This window comes from Chelonoidis abingdonii, chromosome 10, assembly GCF_003597395.2.
Source record: "Chelonoidis abingdonii isolate Lonesome George chromosome 10, CheloAbing_2.0, whole genome shotgun sequence".
NCBI classification, from domain to species: domain Eukaryota; kingdom Metazoa; phylum Chordata; order Testudines; family Testudinidae; genus Chelonoidis; species Chelonoidis abingdonii.
The window spans coordinates 75804902-75818486 of NC_133778.1; the positions used below are offsets into that span (position 1 = coordinate 75804902).

At 43.9% G+C, this 13585-nt stretch overlaps 1 protein-coding gene and 1 long non-coding RNA gene across 2 annotated transcripts in view; both read left to right on the plus strand.

The window, feature by feature from the left end:
• GYPC (glycophorin C (Gerbich blood group)) overlaps nucleotides 1-13585 on the plus strand; it is a 41265-nt gene that overhangs the window by 12287 nt on the left and 15393 nt on the right. The window lies entirely within an intron of this gene.
• Nucleotides 698-6196, plus strand: LOC142047408 (uncharacterized). Its single transcript, XR_012656674.1, has 2 exons — nucleotides 698-3792; nucleotides 5394-6196. It is a non-coding gene; the product is annotated as an uncharacterized LOC142047408 (long non-coding RNA).

Genomic DNA, 13585 nt, shown 5'->3' on the forward strand with positions numbered 1-13585 from the left:
TCTTTGCATTTCTACAGAACTATTTTTATCAGGGGTGTAATCGCAACCATAGCTGGGTATCCACAGCACATGTCCAGTAACTAAAGATTGTGTTCATGATTAATTCCACAGGAGTCATGCATAGTGTCCTTGTAAGTCAGAAGTAACTTTGAAAACAGGAATAGAAAGGCATCAGCAGGAATCAGCGAATGGGTATGTTGCAGAGTACAACACAGGCATGAGATGCCTATGGGGAGTAAAATCTCAGAGCTTTGAGCCACGACAAAGACCAAGGTCTATCCTTGAGTGGCCATACTGGATTGTACACCTGGGTTTACTGTTGCTGGACTTAGGTCGCACAGCCTTGCTAACATGTCCACACTGCCCTATGCAGACCTTCTGGTTCAAGTCTGTGGCTTGAGCTGCATCCATACATTCATCACACCTGTTCCATAGCCCATCGTGGAGTTATTTTAACCAGGGTGTATCTAGAAGTGACAGAGTATAGGGCATCTCTGTGTAAAGGATAGCAACCCCAGCCGTGTTTCCTATGTAGCTTTCCTTTAAAGCTTGCACCAGAGGAAGCCTTGCAGAAATCTGAGAAAATCCGACTTATGTTGTTATTCTGTAGCTTTTAGTTGACTCAGCAGCAAACAGCAAAGGAAGAGGTTTGCAGGATGGCTGACAAGAGCCTTCCTGATGGATTACTAGTGACAGCTTCTACCCAGCTTGACAACTGATTTTCTTTTCCACTGTTTGCAGTTTCTAGGTGTAGAGGCTGAGATCAGGGTGTTTGAATGTCTCTATTGCAGGTAGCGTAGGATGATGGGATAGATCCTTTGCTGGTTTGTATGTTGGTGTAAGAGCTATGCTGAGGGAGTTAGAGCAGCTGAGGATCTGGCCCAGCGACTCCTTTGCTCACCAAAAACAAGGGGTCAGATTTTGTTGCTACTGAAATAAGGTGTGAGGGTGGGAGGCAGGACAGGAAAGGACTGCCCCTGGCTTCAGTGGGAGTAGAAGTAGGTCTTAAGAGTGTAACAATTGCCTTGATGCCAAGTGGCATCTTTAAGCTTTGTTGATAAAATTTCCAAAGAATGCTTCTCATTAAGGTGCAGCCGCACATGATAGGTATTTACTGTAGAGCAATTCAACTGCCTGAGCTTAACCCTATTGGGAGTTCTGCCGCTGACTTCAGGGTGAGCACAGGCTCGTGAAACAAACCCTTGCAAAAGCACCGCCTAGTGGGGAGGGCAGGGTGCCAGTGCAACCTGGAGCACTGCTCCTTGGCAGACTTCGTGCATGGCCATATGCAACAGCTCTTTGGGTGCAAAGTGATGTAGGGCCAAAGGACCCACCTCCATGCAGAACCAGCTCTCCAGGCCCTGCCCCCAGAGCACAGGGATCACAAGCCCCATAAAGACTATTCCAGAACTGAGACTAGAGCAGCATTTACAGATGGGATCCACTCTCCCTCTGCTGTCAAGGTCATGAAGTCCTCTGTCTCTCCTGAGCCCCCCTCAGATACTTGGGCTGAGAACCGCGGCCCCTTGAACTTACCGTCAGTCACCTAACTGAAATGCAGATGCAAATGACCTGATATTCAAAGTCAAAGGGTGAGATTGCTCTTTCCTAGTGACTTGGATTGTGAGATGAAAGCTGACCCTTACTTGTTACGGGTTAAATTCACTCCACCGCAGAGGGCCCACACAAACCGTGACATGCCACTTCAGCCCCTACCTGAATAGTCCTCTGTTACTAGTGCATCAGATGTGGGCGTTTTAACTAAGGGGAAAATCCTGCTCTTATGACATGGGGGGAATTGTTGTATGGAGGGCCTCTGAGTCATCCCACTGCTACAAAGTAGAATGACTTTGGTTCAGCTATACTATAACAGGATTCAAAACAGAATTACATATGTTCACAGAGGATAGGTCCATCAATGGCTATTAGCCAGGATCGGTACGGATGGTATCCTTAGTCTCTGTTTGCCAGAAGCTGGGAATGAGCGATAGGGGGTTGGATCACTCAATGATTGCCCGTTCTGTTCATTCCCTCTGGGGCACGTAGCTTTGGTCATTGTCAGAAGACAGGATACTGGGCTAGATGGACCTTTGGGCTGACCCAGTATGGTTGTTCTTATGGTGGGGGTGGGGGTGGTACAGAGAATATGCTCCAGAGTTCCCTACAGTGTCTGCTGCTAAAGAAAACACAGGCCTGATCTTCAGCTGGATCCTCCTTCCCCTGGTAGCTGTAGACCAATTTACACTAGCTGGAAATGTGTCTCTCTATGCAAAGAAGTTGCTAGAAGCATAACCTTATCCCTGATGAACTAAATCGTACCCCTGTGCAGCCCTGCTATGCCATCTGATAAATTGGTCATACACCCCCAACCTACTGGTCAAGAGAGCACTAGGTGGAATCCTGCTCAGCTACTGAGTGGGGATATTGGGTGGAGAAAGACGCTTCCTTTGCCCCATTCCCTCGCCTCTCCCAGCGTACCTGCAGGGTTCTACCTGGCTGTGTGGTATGATTTACACATCTCAGGTGACAAGGGGAAAGGAATGTTTCTTCTCATCCTCCTACATCTCTGGACTGTTTCCATTTTCCTATCCAATCCATCAGGAACAGCAGTTTTCTTTGCCAAAGACACCTGCCACCCTGTCCTTCTGCAGAGTATGAGCATGAGCAGGGTCCAGCAGCACCACCTCAAACTTGGAAGGTGCCAGGCAATTTGGGTTGGTCCAACAAAGCACTTTAGCACATGCTTAATTTTAAGCATGCGTACAGTCCCATTAGATTCAATAGGGCTTAAAGTTAAAGCAGAACTGAGCCCTCAGCCCCTTCTTCCCGCTTGCCCCATTTTTGTATATGCAGTAATTCATTCTTTACCGCTGTCAGTGGCTCTGAATCATGGCTTGTGATGGGGGTAGCTTGGAGGCATATTGCCCCAGTCAGTGCAAGCCTCGTGCAGACACTAGGCCCCCAGGAGTTGTGCAGTGACAGAGATACTGCTACACCCTTGCAGCTCCTCCTCCACTCTACGCTGGAAGGCCCGCTTTGCCAGCTGTGTAGGGTGGAGAAATGGCCCTACCAACACAGCCCGCAGGGGCTTAGAGCTGTCCATCCTCACTGAACGCTTAATGCTCTCATAGAAGCATCTTGGAAAGGGCTCTAAAGATGTAATGCCCATCTAGGTGCTTATTAACGATGATTATTTTCATCATTATTACAAAACACTTCTGCAAATCCAGGAGAATGCTTCCTGCTGGCTGCTGCAGCGGGGATGGTTTCCCCTCAGGTGAATAACTCAGAAGAGAGACCCTCCACACACACAAACACTCAATAAATGGCATGATTTGGGCAGGGGTCTAGCCTCTTTCTGTGCTTAATTCTTGGCGGTTTTGGTGCTCCTCAGCAGCCAAGCAGCAAACTAGAAAGCAGCAGCCTGTGGTGAGAAAACAGCCCCACACAACGAAAAATCCAAAGAGGGTGGGGGATGGAACCAATGAGCCCCAAACACAAAGAACATTCGTCATGCAGAAAGGGACCACCTTGTCTTCTACTTCCTGATGTCCCGATCTGTAATTCAGGCCTGGGAGTGTAGCATCAGGCAGGCCTGTAAAAGGAGCTAAAATGTGGCTCTAAAAAGGCATGTGGGTGTGTGGTGTTTGTTCTTGACCCTGACTCACAATCGATAAATACTTTGGCTCGATCTGTGCCCTTAGATAAGCACAGCACAGCTACCACTGAAGTAAACAGGAGTTGCACTCGCATGTAGGGAGGGTGGAATTTGGCTCGTAAACAAGCTTTAATGTAAGTACGGCATGGCTGAACTCTAAGTTGACTTCATATTTTCCAGAGCTGTGGCAGCCCTGTGTGTTCCCCGCCTACACCACTAGCAGATGTTTCAATGGGATAACTTAACCTGCATACACTGTTCCAAAGCAGACCTCTTTGGAGGCAATGGTAGTGGTTTCAAGATACAAAGTGATATGAAAAATGTGCAGTCTCTTCCATGGATAGTTAGGATTAGAGAGACCCAGTGTGGTAACATTAGGTGGAACAGGCTGTGTTCTATTGGTCTGTGAGTTGGAGAGTCAGTGAGAACTACCAGGAGTGTCCGAGTCTAGCAACTCTAGAAAAGAATCCTCTTTCTGGTCATTAGTTCTGTCCCCTCTCTGACATCTTTCCAACTGTGATTGTCAAAAGCCCTCCACATTGACCTAACTTTACTTACATTAAACTAAAGCTGGGCTGGAAACAGTTTTTCTGTCCCATGAAAAAGGTTGAGGTGTAGACAATTTTTCCTGCCTCCAAGTGAGATGGAAAGTCAAAATCTCAAAAACTTTGGTGAAGAGACAAACTTGAAGAGAAAAAAAATTCAACTAGAGTTAACAGCAACAACAAAAAAATTCCCATAATTTTGAGACTATTTGTTTCAATTTTGACATTTTTTCTTTGGTTTAATGCTTGTTTTAGCGTAAATTTTAAAATGAAAAGTCATTCTGAAACAAAAAACCCAGACTTTTTCGTTGAAGAAAAAAAAATAATCTCAGCATTTTTTCAGGTTGGAAAATTTGTTGAAACCAACTGTTTCTAACAAACAGTTTCCATGTTGATGAATTGGCATTTTTCAGGGAAAAAAAAAATTACTGAAAAATCCCTGACTAGGTCTACATGCAAGACAGTGGAAGTTTAGCCTTTGCTTTCAATGGGAGCAAGATTAGTTCTACACAAAATGCTTTGGAAAATTCCACCTTCTATGTACAACACTGGTATTTCATTTTGTCCACTGAATGGTGCTGAACCAGTGCCCTTCATAATACCCGCACAAATGGAGATCAGTGATGCCTGGTCCTATTCAGTCATGTGACAGGCAGAATTCCACTCTGTTTCCATATTCCAAATGAATTCATCAACTTGGAGTATTTTATTTCATGTTATTATTATTTTTGGTAGAGAGTTTACTGAGGAACTCTTCTATTTTTTTCATTGGGGCCCTGGTTATCTGGTTTTATCCTATGTTGGTTGTTTAATACTTTTAGAAAAGAAGCAATGGCTTTCAGCTCTGGGCATTATAAAATATGCTCATGAGAGAAGTGCCTCATCAAGCATTTGTTGTTATCAAAAAATACTAGACCATATTCTCCCCTAAGTTAATTGATTAGAACCCCATTGAAATCAACAAGGCTGATCTGCTGTCAAAGAAACAATAGATGCACATTCACGCAACCCCTTTCACTGTCTACAGCTGCTAAATTTGTTATATTTTGTGAGTTACTTGGACAAAAAGGAACAAAAGACCACATTCTGCCACTCTTGCACTGTGTCCCAATTAGACTATTCACAGAGAAAGGCACTACTCAGCATGAGTAAAAGTGACTGAACATTTTCTGAATTGTTTTCCCAAACAGCCGCAGTTGAAGGCGGTGACGTAACTTGTTTCACCAGTCAGTGCATGACCTCCACCTACTCCTGAGTGAATAGTTTAGAATGCTGAGAGTTCTCTGCACTCCCAGATGATTCCTGGGGCTTATCTAGAAGAACACTTAAGTTTGTGGCAAGTTTCCTGCCTAGCCTGCCACACTGTTTGTATGGATCCTGCTGCTGCATACAAAAAGTTTCCCAGTGCACTTGAATCTGCTCTCCTTTGAAACAGGAATCAACTACCCTAAATCTTTCTTTGCTCGGATTTTTAAACTTTATGAGCTCATTTCCAGCCAGGACGCTACCCACCCTCTAATTTTCAAGGCATAATTTTGCCTCCATAAATACCACTTTAATTTTTTAAGCCAGATTTAGGCACCCAATTCTATCTATGTAAGCACCCAAACAAAGGCCAAAATGAATCAACACTGAAGCCAATGGAGAGGCTCCCACTGACTTCAGTGGGTGTTTGAAGTACATGGTAATTAGCTCTCAAAGTGCTACCATTCACACTTGCAAATTGTTAAGGGTGGGAAATTATTTGCGGGTGTAAAACAGTGCTCACAACAATTCAAGGCCATCACTGAAAATCTTCCAATATATGCTGCTGATACAGGATTTTAAGGTCAGCACTGCTAATGTTTTCAACAGCTAGTACCAGACAGTTGTCCAAGAAAAATATTTGCGTTGGCTTTTCTTTTATAATAATTATCATACAATCTGAATATGATAATTCAAATAAATGATAGATGTTAAAGAACTTTTGCTAATAAAGGTCAAATAAAAGGTTTCTTTTTTTCCTCTTTTTAATGCCATTCAGCTTATAAAAGCAATTTTCAGATGCAGTAGATATTCAAATGAAATCTGCACATTCTTTACGAAAGCCTTGGAAAATGAGAATGTTGTTACTTCAAGCTGTTATTTGCCTTGTAAGTTTCCAGTGTGTCTTGGAATGTCTTATTTTCCTTTTCATATGTTCAACATTGAAAAAATCAGAAGCTTCTATTTCCACTACAGATATCTTCATTAATAATATTATGCTTGTCAGCACCTCAGGACAGGATTTCATGTCCCTAATGAGCATATGCCAGACATCCTGATATTTCACTTGTGATGTTTTTAGTAGACATGGCCTGAGGCAAGAATTGGTGCAGGACATGAAAGCAGTTGAATTCAATTTCACTTAAAATAAACACGGAGGGGGGAAAATTCCTGTTCCCAAGAGTAATCACCTGTGGGTCTGCTCCGCTACAAACTATGGGGGTAGGGTGACCAGATGTCCTGATTTTATAGGGTCAGTCCCGATTTTTGGGTCTTTTCTTATATAGGCTCCTATTCCCCCCCACCATCCCCGTCCCTATTTTTCACATTTGCTGTCTGGTCACCTTATATGAGGGTGAACCAAAGCGCATATTTTAGTAAAACTGCTACTGTGCTTTATATATACACATTAGCAGCCTGATCCAATGCCCACTGAAGTGAAATAGAAAGATTTTCATACATGTCTATAGGAATACATGTATACAAGTGTTCAATCAGGTTCTAGGTTTTTCCAGGGCTCACCTGTAAGTTGAGCACAAGAACAAGTTCTGTATTTTTATTCATCACCTTTTGCTGAAGAAGTCTTTATATTTTATTTCCTTGATTGTCAATGTTACTTTTAAAGATGCTGCTAAATGCATTTGCTGGAATTATTTAAAATCTTTCTTATCATGACCATTTGAGCGCTGATGTATTTTAAATAAGCCGCAAGAACAAAGAAGGATATCTTCTCCTCTTCTCTTTGAGCCCCATCCATCCGCTCAGCAGCAACAGTAACAAATTAAGCTTTTCCACCGCTTTCTATCTTGTACTAGCTTCATGGGTTCATTGATCTTTAATCATTTTTGTTCCATGTCATTTTTCACCATGTTTACCCAACACATCCTCAGTCTTCCTCTATTTCTTGTTCCTTGCACTCTGGCATGCATCGCTATTTATGGTATCCCCTTAGGGGTCCACTCTTGACATGTGTCCCTCTTTCTTGAATCTCCTATAACAGCATTATTTCTTTCCTGTTTTCTTATCTCTTCTTTTTTATTTATTTATTTTCTGTAGCCTTGAAACTCTCAGCATTCCTCTCAGTCAGCTCATTTCTGCAGTCAAAATATTTCGGTCACCGGCTTTCTTCATACTCTAGCATTCTGACCTAGACAGCAGTAGCTGCATGACAGTTGTCTCATATACACAGGGTTCTGCTTTAATTGAAATGTCTTTGGCCTTCCAGATCTTGCAGAGCTTTCTGAATGTAGTAGAGGCTAGACCGAGTCTTTATCTTATGTCATCTTCACAATTCTCATTCTTTATACTAGTCCCCCAAGGATATATTACATAAAATGAAAACCAAAAACTAAATAAAACAAAAACCAAATGCTGTGTTAAAAGAATGTTAAAGTTGCAAAGACATGTTCTTACAAGTTAGGAAATGCCAGAATTAAAGGTTGCCTGTGCAACCTCAATTCTGCTCCCACCGTGTATGCATTATGAAACAGTCTTTAATTACATGATCACATACTATTTTTTCCACAGGACCCCTATTTTATCTACAGGCTGTAGTCATATAGGCTGCAAAGTATACACACACACACACACACACACACTCACACACACACAAACACACCCCATATGTTGAGCCATTCCCTTATTCCTGCAGAACACCCATAGATGTCAACAAGAGATCTTCCTGTGTATTCAGAATTTAAGGCCCGATCTAAAGTCCACTGAAGTCAATGGAAGTCCTTCACTGGGCATTGGATAGGCTTTTACATCGGAATTCAGGACTGGGTGCATTAAACCTACCCAAACCTGTGAGGTTCAACACATCTTTTATTCCCACTGAAGCCAATGTGGTTGAGAGTACCCAGCAACCCTGAACAGTGTCACCCACCATTCTCCAGTGTCACCCAGTGTCACCCACCATTCTCCAGTGTCAGGCCACTGTAGCACTTCTGGGATTAGCATTCACAGTGTAACCCCTTTGGGGGTTAGAAAGCATGGCCCCTTTAAATCTTTTTCCCAGTGGAGTCGGGAAAAGTGAGGAAAAAAGGAGGGAAACTCCACAGGGGTGGCTCTTGAGCTAGAAGGGAGAGAAGTGAAGCAGCAGAGAACCTGCCTGAAGCCTGCGAAGACCAGGGCGGCCAATCAGGGACACTCCAGGACAGGAGCCAGGAAGAGCACTGGGCCGAGGAGGAATCTCCTGAGAAGGACAGGCCGGAGCTGGACCCAGTATCACGGCTGCCCAGAGCCGCATGGGGCTGTGATACTAGGGCTTGTGACTCTGCATTGGGAACAAGGAGGGAGGCTGTAGCTAGTTAAGTGGGGAGGTGGTTGCTCTGTAGGGCTTTGCAGAGAGTGGCAGAAGAGGGCACTGGACGGGTTTGCTGGGGAAAGTTCACTGACGCTGAAGACGACCAGGAGAACCCAAGACTCACCACCAGACTGGAACTTTGCCCAGCACTCCTGAACTCTTGAGTGCAGACACATTGCTCAGTGTCTGCCCTTCCACACTGTGCTACCACTGGGCCTGTGAAGCCTTGGCTTGGATGCAGCCCTGTTCTACTGCTCTCCCTGTCTTTCCCCTTGTTTTTCTTCTCTCATCCCTCTATAAATAAATATCTCCCTTTGTTATATCCATTGTACTTTCCCTGTGAGTGGGTGCGTGGGTTCGCTCTGGGGGGTTTCGAACAGGCACCCCTGGGGTGGAAGGGATTTCTCCTGCTGCATTCCTGCACACGCCTTCTCTTGGCCAGAGCTGCCTGCAGAGCAGACTCCATCTTGGCCACGAGGGCGCTAAAGTTACACTTGGTGGCCCGTATGGAGATTCTGCAGTACACAAACACACAAACATACACACATACACACACACCCCTACGTTGCGCACCTTGGGCTTTCCTTCACAGAGCAAAGAAACTTTTGAGTGACTTTCATCTCAGTTTAAAAAAAAAATGGAGAGAGGATTATTAGAAGACCTGTGCTGAGGGGCACAAATCCCAGTAACCAAAGCTGTGCTGGTGGCGGGGTTCCCAGAAGAGATGGAACCAAATGAAATTAAAGAGAGCCTAGATGCAACTGAAATACTGGGGAGTATAAAGGTCCACACCCGTATTTACAACCACAAAGTGAAGGGCATGGTAGCACTATGTACTCACTCCAAGGAAGCAGATCTTGATAAAGTGCCCAAAGAGGTGCAAGTAGAAGGTATCCCCTGGACAATTCTTGGGGCATAGCAGTCCCCTCCTAGTGTGCCTGAGTCACTTGAGGTGGATTCTTTAGTGCAGACATTGCAAGATCTGATGGTGGATTAGAAGCAAACAAGAGAAGAATTAATTTTGGCATTAGGAGGGGCTCCAACACCTGCAGCACTCTGCCTGGTGCGATGGGCCAAAAAGCTGGGAAACGCTCTCAAAGATTCATTGAAGCCGGTATATGAAAATGCTCCCTACAAGCAGTTAAGTTCATTCTCGGAGGTGTCACCTGTACCCTCAGGGGAGGATGATGATGAGACCTGGAGGGATTGTATGGTGCCACTTGTCCAAGAGTGGGAATGCTCTGATGCTGAGAAGCGGAAACATGTGCTTGAGAGCCTGAGGGGACCTGCCATGAGACTTATCTGAGCCCTGAAAGACTACCAACCAGCTGCCACAGTGCAAGACTATTTAACCACTCTTGAGAGTGTCTATGGTGCTACTGATAGCAGTGAAGGCCTGTATTATTGTTTCCGCCATACCTATCAGGAGATCCCCGAAGGATTGGCGGATTTCATCAGGAGACTAGAGGATTTGCTACAGCAGGTAGTGAGGAAGGAGGGCATCCCCACCAAGTGCATTGATTCCGCTAGGTTGGACCAAATCCTTCAGCGCACCCGATAAGATGGGTTGATGTTGTGGCGACTGCAGCTGAGGGAACGGGCCCCAAACCGCCCCCCCCCCATTCCACAAGCTCATTCAAGACATACGTGAAGAGGAGGAGCGATGGTTGCAAGTGGATGCAGTGGTGCAGCCAAAGATGGCAGGAAGTCACACCACCATAATGCTTGGAGAGTTGGAAGACGTCCCGTCAGTGGCAGCAGCACTGAGAGATTTGACCTGAGAAGAGGCCATGATGAAGGCTTAGGGACATACTGTGCCATCCTCAAGAGGGGAGAGTAGCAGAAGGGGTGATAGCCAGTGAAAAGGTTTCTGTTATAACTCTGGAAGAGATGGTCACTATGCCTTGAACTGCCAAAACAAGACAGATCATGCAAGGGTATCTCAGAGATTGCAGCAGCCCACTAGGAAGCTTCAGGGAAACACCAACAGGGCTTGGGGAAGGAGCAACCCAAGACTCTGAAATTCCAAGGCTCCCCAGAAAAAAACACAAAGGGGTTACACGAGCATTAGTCTATGCAGTAAAAAGCACATAATATGTTATAACAGCTGGACAAAATCCAACATCACTGGCAGTTCATTGTCCCCACAGCCCCACCTCATTTTGCACAGGAGTCCATCAGAGTTTAGGATAATATTCTGAGAACACTTAAGCATAACACTGTGTGGAAATAACATAGCCGATGCTACAGCAATTGGAGGGCTCTCAGTACCTGGAAGCACGTGGTAAGCACATTGAAAATATCAGTCAATGCGGAGAGACGAAACTTCCAATTCTATGTACAAGCAGCCTCTTTTCCTAATGTTATTGTTTCTGACATTCAGATGACAATTAAGATAACTCTGCAATTTCTTTATACCCGTAGCAGGAGGGCAGCTGGGGTTGGTTCTAGCAGAAATTCTACAGTGACACAGCTAAAAATAATGGCTTTAGGGATATGACTATTTGTCTTATTCTAATAAAGATCCTAGTAACATAGTAGCAGAGATTGGCTCTTTGTGTGTTTATTTTGACCAATGTCCTAGGACAATGCTCAGGAATGTCTCTTGAGCACAGGTACCTAATGAGTAGAATGGGTTGATACATGGGAAAAAGGTTTGTAAAAAATGTATCCCTTTTCTTCATTAAAAAACGTCAAAATTGTCACCCAGCTGTTCTAGGGACATTTATGGAGCCTAAATTCTCAGTATTACCAATTTTCTGCCTGATCCTTTATCACTGACTTCAACAGGGTGCTGGATGCCACGCTTAGGTCCCAACTAATCAAATACCCAGACATCCTTCACTTGAAAAACATTGGTTGTCCCAATGAGGTCAATGAGGACACTCACATACTTTGAGTTATGACCATGATTAAGGATCATGCTTAACCTGGCCTTCATATTGTTCCTTTCCATAAAGTTGTTAAGGAAGTGGTATTATTTTGCTGTTCCCAATGGCTGCTCTTTTCTTCACTCTGACCAGAATTAGCACTCTTGCTGTCCAGCCAGCCTCCACTAAATGGCACAAGTACTTAAAAGTTACTCTCCATATCTACATTTAGGGGGCAAAGAACCAAGTTTGCCTCACCTTCACAATCAATAGATGATCCCAGATGGATAATGAGTTATTTGACACCCAGGCAGTCTTGACTACCTTTAATTGTTGCAAGGTCTCTTTTAATCTATAAAATGTGAAGATATTTAGTCTAAAAGACCTTGTTTTGAGAGGTAGGCAATAAATTCAGACATTTCCATGGCAATTCAGATTCAAAAGGTGAACTGCTGAGATTGTATGGACTCAATTAACATAATTATACTAATTCTGCAAACACCCTGTCGCTTCATTGTACTACATTAGCTGAGAAAACATTCTCACATAGCCAGCTCCTTCCTGTTTCATTTTGATATTGTTTCGATTAAGCATTTACATCTCCAAACATTTAAAGGTCTGATCCTGTCCCCTTCAGAGTCAATGACAAAACACCCACTGAGTTGGCAGGGAACAAGATTGGGCTGTATGTGTTTTAATTTTAGAACAAATCACATGCTTATCTACATTTTTATCAAGAATTCTAAATGCAACCCATTTTGCCACTTAAACGATCATGCAGTTTTTGTTGTTTTTCCCCCACTCCGCTATTATCTTTGTAATAATTTAGCATATAAATGGAAGCCAAATTATTCTGTCTCCTGTCCAGATTGACAGATGAGATACTGTTCCTTAATTTTCAAAAAGCAGCACTGATGAGTTTCAGTATCTAATGGGAGATGGTGATGGGTTTTTCAACAGAGAGTGTCAGATTGATGAGTTTAGACTGATGACCCTTCATGAAAGGAGATGCCAGCTCCAGTGGGGCAGCACATGCTTAGTGGAAAGTATTTAAACACATGATGGATAAAGATTTTTAACTCTAGAAAGGCATGTATCTATTGTAACAGATATTTCACAAAACAAGTCCAGAGGCTGCTTGGAGAGATTTTTAAAGGAAGTTTGCGCTGTTCGTTCTTACACATAGAACCTCAGTAAACCAGATTTAACTAGCTTGCAAATCACATCAGTAAACTAAGGTTAATAGATTAATGATCATGAATGTGATGTATTGGGAAGACACAAACATGAAGGGCAAGAACGGTGTACAGGAATTGTATAAACAATAGGTTGTTGTATACGTTAAGACTGTGTTACTTCTTGGGTCTTAACTAACTGGGGCTATGTCTTCACTACCCGCCGTATTGGCAGTAGCAATCGATTTCTCGGGGATCAATATATCGTGTCTCATCTAGACACGATATATCAATCCCCGAACGCACTCCTGTCGACTCTGGAACTCCACCAACGTGAACGGCGGTAGCGGAGTTGACAGGGGGAGCCGCGGACGTCGATCCAGCGCCGTGAGGACAGTAGGTAATTCGATCTAAGATACTTTGACTTCAGCTACGTTATTCATGTAGCTGAAGTTGCATATCTTAGATCCATCCCCTACCCTAGTGTAGACCAGCCCTGGTAGAATGGATTTTGCATTGATGATGATAATAGAGTCCTGCTAACTCAGAGACTTACTTTTGGAGCTCAAGCGATTGTTGAGTGCAGGAAGGTACTCAAGAGAAGAAGAGTTCATGAGAGAAGAAAGATTATAATAATAACCAAGAGTCATCACCCACTGGACCAGGGATAGATTCTTCCTCACTTGATGGAGGAATTTTCTACAGCACTCAGTGTTGGCCACACTAACATGTTCTCACTGAAGCCAATTAGCTACTTTTCCATTGACTTCTATGGTCGCAAAGTTAGT